The sequence below is a fragment of the Antechinus flavipes genome, chromosome 3 (genome assembly GCF_016432865.1).
Source record: "Antechinus flavipes isolate AdamAnt ecotype Samford, QLD, Australia chromosome 3, AdamAnt_v2, whole genome shotgun sequence".
NCBI lineage: Eukaryota > Metazoa > Chordata > Mammalia > Dasyuromorphia > Dasyuridae > Antechinus > Antechinus flavipes.
In genome coordinates this window covers 21,903,337-21,916,361 of record NC_067400.1, presented here as the reverse complement: position 1 = coordinate 21,916,361, position 13,025 = coordinate 21,903,337, and positions in this window count along the sequence as shown.

The following is a 13,025-nucleotide window of genomic DNA, read 5'->3' as shown; positions in this document are numbered from 1 at the left end:
AAAGAAAAAATAACTGAGGGCAAATGATGTGGACCACTGACTTGTAAAAGTTAATATGAACATTAATAGGAGATCTGAGGTAAGTAACTAGGTCTTCTTATTCAGGTTTTTTTTTTTCCCCTTCATATTTCTCTAAGGAAGCTCATCTCCTGACTCTCTAGAATTTTATATCTTTGCCACAACTGACTCTTCATCTTAAGATGTCCTAATCCTTACAGCCTCTACCACTTCTTTTCCAAGAGCAGCAATTGCTTTGTTGTTATGCCTACTTTCATTTTCAATCTAAGAGTCAAAACAGAAAAATAACCTAGAAGAAAAATAATGCATGATGTAAGGGACTGATCACACATATCTATTCATAAGCCTCATCCTACACATGCATCCATCTTTTGACTCTGGGCCTAAGTATCATTGTAATTAAGTTCCCAGTGATATTAATGGAATTTTAAGTCTTATCTCATTTTCAGTGTTCCACTCTACCATCATTAACCTTCAACCTATGCAGATATGAATATAAACACACTAATTGCAATAAATTTCCAAGTAGAAATATAAAGTTTTTTTTCTTTAATTTTAGAGCTTGGTGTTAGCATTACATCAGTAGAACACACTGAATCTACCATCTAGATATTTCAGTCTTTATCAGAGATATTTCTTTCACTTGGTCCACTCATCCCTAGAAGGTTCTATAGTTTTCTAATGCTTTAAGGCCTTGAATACAAGATGCTTTATAGAAATGACCAAAACAAAAACAAAAACAAACCAAAAGGTACAAAAAACTCCACAAAACTGGAGCTTTATCCTTTTCAGAAAACAAAGAACCAACAATAATGAAAATTTTGCCCTGCTTAGGTGATTTAGAATGCCAGATAGAATGCTAGTCATGGATTTAGGAAATCCTAATTTCAATTCTCTACTTTCTCCCTAATCAAAATGAATAAAAGACTAATATAATCATGCTTAACTCAGAGATCTTTGATTAACTAAAAAGAAGATGAAGTCATAGTCAGTGGGGAGGAGGGTATAAATGTAATGGTTTGCTGAGAAAAGCCAAATGAAATTCTATATTTTTTATGACCCATACCAAAAGTAGAGATCTATGGGAAAGAGTATGGTGTGTTAGAGGACTACAGAAAAAAAATTAATTCTAGGGAACACAATAAAAACAATAATTAATATCAGGTCTGATTATAAAGAACTTTGAATGCCAAACATAGCTACACACACACACACACACACACACACACACACAGTTAAAGTTCTGTTTTATTAAATCTTAGGGGGAAATTGAAGGGAATATGTATAAAAATTTGTACACTAGGAAAAAAGACTAGGGATTGTATTTAGAATTTTGTAAAGGGCTGAAATTCTTAAAAGGTTTTCTTGAATCAAACAGCCGAGCACTTAAGGCTAATTACCTATTGGACAATAACTCTATTAGCATATGTTTGGAATTTCTCTTCTCCCAGTTGATACTAGCTCAATGCTTGGGGTTAAGAGAATTGTAGATAAGGATTATGGGGTGGACTGAGAGAGGCAAGAGGACTTCACTTGGTTGCAGGACAGGGAGGAGAAAAGTGGAGATTCTGAACTCTAGATCCTTGGCAAAACTCCTGGCAGTTCTGTTCCTCTCCTTCACTCCTTCCCTTAAAAACTAAGGACTTTTGCTTATCCTGACTCTGGCTGACCCTGAGGCCGCCAGGGAGCTAGCCCAGACTTCACAGAATTTGTCCTTAGAGACAGCCAAAAGAGTGAATTAACTTTCTAAAAACGAAATTCTTATAAAATATATTCTTGGGGTAGGGAAGTGGAGCCAAGATGGCAGAGAGGAGACATGGTTTTTATATGAACTTTTTCTGATGTCCCTCAGATCAAAACCAAATCAAGCCTCTAAACTGGTTCTGGAGTGACAGAATAGTTGGAGTGTGACACATTACCAGCAAAAGAAATTTTGGAAGAGCTTCAGAAAAGATCTGTTTCAATTGGGCAGAGAGGGAGGCGGCCAAGCACAGGCAAAACACAGGGACCAGAGAGGGGCAGGGTCTTGGCCCCAGGGAATCTAATTGGAGAAATCTATAATAATGAGGATTGGGACATAGCTGTGAGACATTCAACACAAATACAAAAGGCAAATAGTGAGCCCCTGAATAGTAGAATAATGAGGGATCTGACCATGCACACACAGCATGGGAAGTTAGTCAGCATTGACCCAGCAAGCCACTGTCACCTGTAAAGGAAGCTTGGACAATCTGTCTTTTGCCCTAAAAACAGATCTCAACCTTTTTTTAAAAAAAATGAGAAACACAAAAAGAACTCATCCAATAGATAGTTTTTTTTTTGTTTTGTTTTGTTTTGTTTTGTTTTAATGGAGAAAGATAAGGACAAATCTCAAACCTTGAGGGCACTAAAAACAGATCAATTTCAGATGAAGCCCAAAGAGGGTAATATGAGTTGGTTCCCATCCCACAAGGCTCTCTTGGAAGGATTCAAAAAGAATCTTAAAAGAGAGTTAGAAGAAAAATGAGAAAAGGAAATGAGAATATTGCAGAAAAATTTGGAAAAGGAAACTCACAAATTATCTAAAGAAAACTCCTTACAAAATAGATTTAGTGAAATGGAAGAAACATATAACTTTTCACAAAATAGATTTGACAAAATGGAAAAAAGAAAACACTCCTTGAAAAACAAAATTTGTGTATTGGAAAAAAAATTTATTGATCAAAACAACTCATTTAAAAATGCATTGGTCAAATGTAAAAAAAAGCTAAAAAAAGGTAACTGAAGAAAAGAAAACAATTCACTAAAAATTAGAATTGAACAAATAGACATTGATGACTCAAGAAAACTCAAAAATCAGTCAAAAAAAAAAGAAAAGAAAAATAGAAGAAAATATAAAGTACCTTATTGGAAAAACAACTGATATGGAAAATAGATCTAGGAGAAACAATCTAAGGATTATAAGACGTCCCAAAAACCACGATGAAACAAAAAAGCTAGATATCATCATTCAGGAAATAATCAAGAACAACTGCCCTGATGTCTTAGAATCAGAAGGTTAAAAATAGCCAATGAAAAATTCACCAATTAACTCCTGAAAAAGACTCCAAAATTAAAACTCCAAAGAATATCACAGCTAAACTTCAGAATTATCAGATCAAAAATAAATATTGTAAGCAGCCAGAAAAAATTCAAATATAGAAGTTCTCACAATCAGGATTACCCAGGACCTAACAACTTCCACCTTAAAGGACCAAAGTGCCTGTAATATGATATCTTGAGAGGCAGAGGAACTTGGATTACAGACAAGAATCAACTATCTAACAAAAATGAGCATTGCCTAATAATGAAAAAGATGGACATGCAATGAATAATACAGGTAAATTTCATTTATTTTTAATTAAAAGACCAGAGCTGAACAATAGCAACAAAATGATCTCCAAATACATAACTCAAAAGAAGCATAAAAAGATAAAAAACAGGGGCAATTAGGTGGTGCAGTGAATAGGATATTAGCCCTGAATTCAGGAGTACCTGAGTTCAAATCTGGCCTCAGACACTTAATATGTCCTAGCTGGGTAACTCTGGGCAACTTACTTAACACCAATTGCCTCAGCAAAAAAAAGAAAGGAAGAAAGGAAGGAAGGAAGGAAGGAAGGAAGGAAGGAAGGAAGGAAGGAAGGAAGGAAGGAAGGAAGGAAGGAAGGAAGGAAGGAAAGAAGGAAAGAAGGAAAGAAGGAAGGAAGGAAAGAAGGAAGGAAGGAAGGAAGGAAGGAAGGAAGGAAGGAAGGAAGGAAGGAAGGAAGGAAGGAAGGAAGGGAGGAAGGAAGGAAGGAAGAAGGAAGGAAGGAAGGAAAAGAAAAGAAAGGAAGGAAGGAAGGAAGGAAGGAAGGAAGGAAGGAAAGAAGGAACGAAGGAAGGAAGGAAGGAAGGAAGGGAGGAAGGAAGAAAGGAAGGGAGGGAGGGAAGAAAGGAAGGGAAGGAAGGAAAAGAAGGGAAGGAAGGAAAGGAAAAAGGAAAGGAAGAAAAAAGAAGAAAAGAAAAGAAAGGTAAAAAAACTTTTCTTGAAAACTATATCTCTGTTATGGATATGCTTAGAAAATGAATATGTAATTGGATTTTACTGTGATGACAAAAAAGAAACTAGAGATGGAAAGGGGATTGTACTGGGAAAAGAAGAAAATGGAGGTAAAATGAGGTAAATTACATCTGAAGAGGGAAAGACATTATAATTGAGGAAAAGCAGGGAAGGTATTGAATTTTGTGTGAATCTTACTCATCAAATTTGGCTCAAAGAGATAATATTAAATATATTAAGGTTTACAGAGAGATTTTTCTCATCTTATATGGAAGTTGGAGGGGAAAAGGGAAAGAAAAAGGGGAGCCTAATAGAAGGAAAACAGAAGTTGTAGGGAAGAAGTATAAGAAAGGGGGAGGTGATATAAAGAGAGAGGGCCATTTGAGGGAGATAGTAGTCAAAAGTAAAATGCTGGGTAGGAGGAAAAGGGGAAAGGAAAGAGAAACTTGGGATAAATAAGGTATCAGGAAATAGAGAAATAGTAATTTTAACTCTGAAAGTGAATGAGATGACCTCTTCCATAAAACAAAAGTGGATAGAAGGCTGGATTAAAGTCAGACTCTTACAATATATTGTTTACCAGAAATACATTTAAAGCAGAATGATGCATACAGAGTAAAGGTAAAAGGCTGGAGCAGAATCTATTATGTTTTAGGTGAAATAAAAAAAAAAAAAAAACAGGGGTAGTGATTCTGAACTCAGATCAAGGAAAATCAAAAATAGATCTAATTAAAAGAGATAAGGAAGGAAGGTATATCTTAGTAAATGGTACTATATATAATGAAGTAATAGCAATACAAAAATATATGCATCAAGTGGTATAGCATCCAAATTCCTAGAGGAGAAGGCGAGAGAAATGCAAGAAGAAATACTAATGGGGGATCTAAAACTTGATCTCTCAGAACTGGATAAATCAAACAACAAAATGAATAAGAGAGAAGTTAAGGAAGTAAGAATGTTAGAAAAGTTAGGTATGAGAGATCTTTGGAGAAAATTAAAGGGAGACAGAGAGGAGTATACATTTTTCTAGGTGTTTCATGGAATAGATACAAAAATGAACCAAGTATTAGGGCTTAAAAACTTCAAAAACATATGCAGAAAAGCATAAATAGTAAATAGATCTTTTTCAGATCACTATGCAATAAGAATTATATGTAATAAAAGACCAGGGAAAATAAACCAAAAATTAATTGTAAAGTAAATAATCTGATCCTAAAGAATGAGTGAGTAAATGTAATATTCTTCTCTAAAAGGTAATATTCTCTGGGAGCAGGTTTCTTGGAGATCTTCTGGAGGCAGCTTTCGTTTCAGTTCAGTAATCACAAGTGCAACCAGTGATTAAAGTCCAAATCCTTTATTGTCTCCTTCAAAGTCTTATCTCCTTCATTGGAGATAAGACTTTGACTTGGCTTGGCTAGTTTTCTGGAGGCCTTCCAGATCTTTCAATGTTTCTGCATAGGATAGCCTTGATACCACTTCTCTGTCTTCCTTAGTTCTGCTGCCTTCTCTAGCTTCTGAATCTCCTCAACTGAATCCTGACTGAGGCTCCAAGAGCTTCTAGTGGACTTATCCTTTCTGGCCCTGACAGATCTTCCTTATATATCCCAAACTGAGTATACACCAATCATTATATCACTAGGAAACCATTATTTCTTGTAGGATTGAATCAATGCTAAAGTAGATTTAACCACTGTCTCCTCAATTCCACTTACTTAGCACCTTATTTCAAGTTCTGGCCCATAAATCATAGACACAATTTATAATTTCATCCAAGAGAATGACAATGATAAGACAACATGCCAAAATTTATGGGATGCAGCCATAGCAGTATTTAGGGGAAGGTTTGTATCTCTAAATGCTTACTTATATAAAAATAGGTAAAGAGAAGATCAATGAATTGGGCATTCAACAAAAATAGCTAGGAAAAAATAAATAAATACCAAATGAAATTCTGAAAATGGAAGGAAAGTTTAATAAAAGTCAAAAATAAAAATAACAACAACAAAATAGATAAACCTTTAGTTAATTTAATCAGAAAAAAGGAGAGAAGAAAATCAAATTGCTAGTATAAGAAAGCAAAAAGAATGAACTTTCCATTATTGAAGAGAAAATTAGAGCAATAATTAGGAAACATTTTGTCCACCTGTGTGCCAATAAATATGATAATCTAAGTGAAATGGAAGAATATCTACAAAAATATAGTTGGCCCAGATTAAAAGAAGAGAAAACAAATTACTTAAATAGTCCCATTTTAGGAAAAAAAAAAGAAATTGAACAAGCTATTAATCAACTCCCTAAGAAAAAATCTCGAGGGATGGAGCCAAGATGGCAGAGAATGTACACGTGACTTTCTCAGCTTCTCTCATACCCTCACTACCAATTATTAAATTCAGCCTCAAAAGTAGCGCTTGACTGGTAAAATTCATGAAGGTTGGAAGTGCAACAACTTACCAGCCAAAGATAATCTGGAAGATCACCAGAAAAGGTTTGTCCTGAGCAGCAAGAACAGACCAGAACAAACAGGGATAGAACCAGAGGCTAGCATATTGAGCAGACTGGGCAGGGGTGACCTCCGTGGTTAGAAAATTTACAGATAGATCTCTACCATAAATTGGACTGTTCTGCTTTGGTTGCAAAGCAGTAGACCAGCAGAGAAATTTAAGCCAAAGGTAGAGGGTACTCTTAAAAAACATCAAAACCTAACAGGTTCTGGCTATACTACCCAAAACCAGAAGTGACTCAGCACAGACCACAGCACAGCTGTGCAGCAGCATTCTGCAGCATGAGGCTCTAGCGAGGTAGTCACAAATCTGCATGGCAGGGGAACGCAGCCCGGGACAGCCTCTAATCTGCACAGTGGAGGGCTTGGCCTGGGGCAATAGAATTTCCACAGCATGACCGTGCTCTCCAGGGCAGAGACACTTCCGGTATCGTGCAGGGCTATTCTCTGGGCAACTGCTAATACCCACAGCCCCACAGCAGGCTTTGGCTTGGGGTAGTGACACTTTTACTTCCTAGCCTCTAGCTGTAAAACTAGTATGTCAATTATTTTCTCTTTGAGCCAGCTCTGAGAAGAGTAAGAATCACGCAATGTTCCTCCCCCTCTCTAAATTCCCTCTGATATGATGTTTCCTTTGCCTCTTCTTAGGATGTAGTTTCCCTCTTTTTATCCCCTCTTTCCCCCTTTTCTGACACTATCCCCTTTCCATTTCTATTTCCCTTTTTTATGTTATATCAGTAAAATCAAATTATACATGTAGTCTTTTTGTATATCCACAACAGAAATGCAGTTCTCAAGAGTTTATTTTACCTTTTTCTGCTTCTCTTGAGTCCTATGGTTGGAGATCAATTTTTTTTGTTTAGTTCTGGTTTTTTTCTTAGAAACAAATGGGATTCTTCTGTTTCATTAAATGTCCATCTTCTTCCCTAGAAGAAAATGCTCAGCTTGACTGGGTAGTTTATTCTTGGCTGCATTCCAAGTTCTTTTGCCTCTCAAAATAACAGATTCCAGACCCTTTGATCCTTTAATGTGGAGGCAGCCAGATCTTGGGTGATCCTTATTGTGGCACCTCGGTAATTGAATTTTTTTTTTCCTGGATGCTTGCAATATTTTTTTCCTTAATCTGATAGTTCTGAAATTTGGCCACAATATTCCTTGGAGTTTTTATTTCAGGGTCTTTTTCAGAAGGTGTTAGATGAATTTTTAATGCCTATTTTACCTTCTGATTCTATTACATCTGGATTGTTCTCTTTGGTGGTTTCCTGTAAAATAGTATCTAGACTCTTTTTTTATCATAATTTTTGGAAAGTGCAATAATCCTCAGATTATCTCTCCTAGATCTATTTTCCACGTCCATCATTTTTCCAAGTAGATATTTGATGCTTTTCTCTAATTTTTCATTTTTTTGGTCTTGCTTGATTCTTGATGTCTCAATGAATCATTGATTTCTATTTGTTCAATTCTGATTTTTAAGGAGTTATTTTCTTCATTAGCATTTTTTACTTCTTTTTGTATATGTTCAGTTGAGTTTTCAAATGAGTTGTTTTGGTCTATGGACTTTTTTTTCTATTTCACTAATTTTTTTTTTTAGTGAATTATTTTATTTTTCCAATTCACAAACCCTACTTTCTTGCGAATTCTTTATCTTTTCCAATTCACAAATCCTACTTTCTTGGGATTTTTTTACATTTTCCAATTCACAAATTCTGTTTCCCCACACTTCCTGGGATTTTTTTACCTTTTCCAATTTATATTTCAGGAAATTGTTACTTTCTTGCAAAGCTTCTCTTTTTTTTCCCCATTTTTCTTCTAACTCACTTTTGAGACTCTTAATGGTCTCTTCTAGGAGAGCGTTATTTAAAGGGAACCAGGTAACATTCCCTTTTGGGGTATTGTCTGGAGACTGTTTGCTGTTAGTCTCTTCAGGGTTGCAAATCAGCTCTTTTTCTGTATAGAAGCTATAGATTGTCCTTTTGATTTTTTTATAAATTTTTAAAGTCTTTAGTTTCTGCCTTCAGGGCAAGGGGGTTACCAGCTTCTTCTGCAAAGCAGGGAAAAGTATAAACAGGCTGCAAGCAGCAAAGTATGGGAGTGCTCTGGAATAAAGTTCCCCCCCCCCACCTCAACCGGAAGTGATTCAGCAAGGCCGAGCTACGGAAGTGCCCAGTGGAGAACCCTGCTGTGTGGTTTAGCAACTGCCCTAAGGCTAGAGACTAAGCAGTGAAAGTGTCACTATCCCAGGTCAAAGCCCCTTGTGGGGCTGTGAATATTAACAGCTGACCAGCAAATGGCCCCGCTCAGACCAGAAGTGTCTCTGCCCCAGAAGCAAGTTGCACTATGGCAGTTCTATTGCCCCAGGCCAAGTCCCCCACTGTGCAGATTAGAGGCTGCCCAGGGCTGTGCCCCCGTGCTGTGCAGGTTCATAACTGCCCCAAAGAAATGCCCCATAATGTGGGTTGAGGCTGCACAGTTGTGCAGTGATTTGTGCTGAGTCACTTCTGGTTTGGGGTGGGTAATAGAATAGCCAGATCCTGTTAGATTCTGGTGATTTTTAGAGTGGCTTTGCTTTCTCTGCTGATCTACTGTTTTGCAAACAGGGCAGATTAATTAGTCTATACCAGTGTTGTCTCTGAAATTTTTCTAACCACTCCCACCTGGTCTGCATGATATGCTATCCTCTAGTTCTCTCCCTGCTTGCACTGATCTTCTCCCTGGCCCCTAAGGACAAACCTTTTCTGACAAAATTCCAGATTATCTTCAGCTGGTAAGTTGTTGTACTTCTAGTCTTCATGGGGTTTACCAGTCAAGCGCTATTTTTGAGGGTAAATTTAATAATTGGTTGTGAGGACATGAGAGAGCTTAGAAAGTCGCGTGTGCCTTCTCTGCCATCTTGGCTCTGCCCCTGACCATCATTTGCATTTTTTCTTTAATTCCATTGAAATTCCTGACCTTTTGTTCTCCCAGAGGAACTATATTATTATTTTTTTCCTAGCTCTGTAAAGTACTTTCTTGGCAGTTTGATTGGGCTAGTATTGAATAAGTAGATTAACTTAGGTAGAACTGTTGTATTTATCATATTAGCTAAGCCTACTCTCAAATGTTTCATATTCTTCCAATTGTTTAGATGTGACTTTGTATAGAGAGTATTTTCTAATTGTGTTCATATAATTTCTGACTTTGTCTTGACTGGTGCACTCCTAAATGTTTTATATTATATTCAGTAATTTAAAATCTAATTTCTCTTTGTATTTCTTGCTGCTGGGTATTGTTGGTAACATATAGAATTGCTTATCATTCATATGCATTTATTTTTTATACTGCAACTTTGCTGAAGTTGTGAATTGTTTCTGGTAGTTTTTTAGTTGATTCTCTAGGCTTTTGTGAAATGCTTTTTCTGCTTTATTGAGATAATATGATTTGTTAGCTTGGTTATTGATATAGTCAATTATGCTAATAGTTTTCCTAATATTGAACCAGCCCTGGAATCCTAGGATAAATCCTTTTAGATCATGGTGTATTATCCTTGTGATAATTTGCTGTAATCTCTTTTGCTAGCATTTTATTTAAGCTTTTTGCATCAATATTTATTAGAAAACTGATCTATCTTTTTTTCTTTCTCTGTTTTGACCCTACCTGATTTAGTTCTAAATACCATATTTGTGTCATAAAATGAATTTATATCTCTAGATGTTTACTTGCATAAAGTGAAGACCAATGAATTGGTCATGCAATTTAGAAAAACTAGAAACTCCCCCCAATTAATTACCAAATGTGAATTTCTGAAAATAAAAGGGGAAATTAATAAAATTGAAAGTAAGAAAACTATTGAACTAATAAATAAAACAAAGAGTTGATTTTATGACAAAAGCAAAAAAATAGATAAACCTTTAGTTTACATGATTAGAAAGGAAAGAAGCAAATCAAGTTGTTAATAACAATAATGAAGAGAATGAACATTCCACTAATGAAGAAGAAATTTGGGCAATAATTAGTACCTCTTTTTCCCAACTGTATGCCAATATATCTGATAATCTAAGCAAAATGGATGAATACTTTCAAAAATATATAGATTGCCCAGAATATTAGAGGAGTAAATAAATTACTTAAATAATACTATTACTTTAGAAAAAATAGCATCAGTTTTCCCTTAAAAAAACTGTTTTGGCTGTATCCCATAAATTCTGTTATGTTGTCTGATTATTGTCATTCTCTTTGATGAAATTATTGATTATTTCTATGAGTTGATCTTTCACCCACAAGTTCTTTAGTATTAGATTATTTAGTTCCCAAGTAATTTTAGATTTATTTTTCCCTGGAACTTAATTACATATAATTCTATATTACATCATGATGTGAAAAGGATGCATTTACTATTTCTGCCTTTCTGCATTTGATTTGAGGTTTTATCCCCTAATACGTGGTCATTTTTTTTTGTATATTCTATGTGTTGTGAAAAAAAAAAAAAAGGATATTCCTATTCACTTTTCTCCAAAGGTCTATCATACCCAAAGTGTCTAACATTCTATTTAACTCTTTAATTTCTTTCTTGCTTATTTTGTGATTCAATTTATATAGTTCTATTAGAGTGAGGTTGAGATGCCTCATTAGTATAATTTTGCTGTCTATTTTTTCTTGCAGCTGTCTTAATTTCTCTAGGAATTTGAGTGCTGTACCACTTGCTGCTTATATGTTTTGTATTGTTATTACTTCATTATGTATGGTACATTTTAGTAAGATGTGGTTTCCTTTGTTATCTCTTTTAATTAGATCTATTTTTCTTTTAGTCTTATCTGAGATCAAGATTGCTACCTCACTTTTTTTTTTATTTCAGATAAAGATAATAGATCATGCTCCAGCTTTTTTTTTTATCTTTACTCTGTATTTATCACTCTGCTTTAAATGTATTGGGTTTGGGGTTTTGGTTTTGATTTTTGATTTTCTTTTGGTAAAAAAAAAAAAAAAAACATATTCTAGCATTCTGACTTTGAATCCAATATGCTGTCTACTTCTATTTTATGGGAGAGTTCTTTCTTTTCACATTCACAGTTAATAATATAATCTTGCCACCATCTTATATTCCCCACCTTGTACTTTTGTCTTTCCTTTCCCTTTTTCCCTCCTCCCCAGTGTTTGGCTTCTGACCACCACATCTCTCAATAAGTCCTTCCCTTTAAAATCCTTCCATTTTTGATCCCTTTCCCCTCCTACTTATGTTCTCCATTCTATTAACTCACCCTTTCCTTACCCCTTCCTTGTCCTACTTCCCTATTAGATGAGACAAAGTTCTATATTAAATTAAATATGTCTGATATTCTATGTTTGAGCCAAATCCAATGAAATTAGGATTCACAAAATACTCATCACTTCCCTTCTTTTCTTCAGCTGCAATAGGTTTTTTTTTTTTTTGCCTCTTTATGTGATGTAATTTACCCTATTTTACCTCCCCTTTCCTCTTCTTCAAAACAATCCCTTTTTCACTTCTGTTTTTTTTTATATCATCATTGTAAAGTCAATTTATACCTATACCTTATAAGTATACTCCTAACATCTTTTCCCCTGAAAGATAATGCTTAATTTTGCAGAATAGTTGATTCTTGGCTGCAGTACAAGTTCCTTTGTCCTCCAAAATATCATATTACAGGCACTTCATTTTTCTTAAACGCAAGCTGCTAGGTCTTGGGCAATTTTCAATATATGAATTGTTTCTCTGTTTGCATTATATTCTTGGAGGTTTCATTTGGGGGCCCTTTCATGAGGTCATCAGTGGAATATCTCAATGACCTTTGATTCTAGGACATCAGGCAGATTTTCTAGATAATTTCTTGGAAGATGTTGTCTAGGCACTTTTTTCATCATAGTTTTCAGATATTTCCCCAACTGATAAATAATAAAAGGATATGAATTCTCATCTGATGATGATTCTCATATGATGAAATTAAATCCATTTATATGTATATGAAAAAACCTATAAATCACTATTGATTAGGGAAATGCCAATTAAAACAATTCTTAAGTACCACCTCACACTTCTCAGATTGATTAAGTTGACAGGAAAAGATAATGACAAGTATTAGAGGAGATGTGAAAAAATTGAAGTACTAATGCATTGTTGGTGGAGTTGAGAAATGACCCAACCACTCTGAAGAGCAATCTGGAATTATGACAAAAGGTCTATGAAACTATTCATATCCTTTGACACAGCAGGGTCATTACTGGGCCTGTATCCCAAGGAAGTTATAAAGGAGGAAAAAGGACCTGCATGTGCAAAAATGCTTGTAGCAATTCTTTGGGGGTAAGAAACAATTGGAAAATGACTAGTTGCTCATCAATTGGGGAATAACTGAACAAGTTGTTGTACATGAATGTAATGGAATATTATTGTTCCATAAAAATGATGAATAAGATGATTTTAGAAAGGGCTAGGAAGTTTTACATGAACTGATGCTGAGG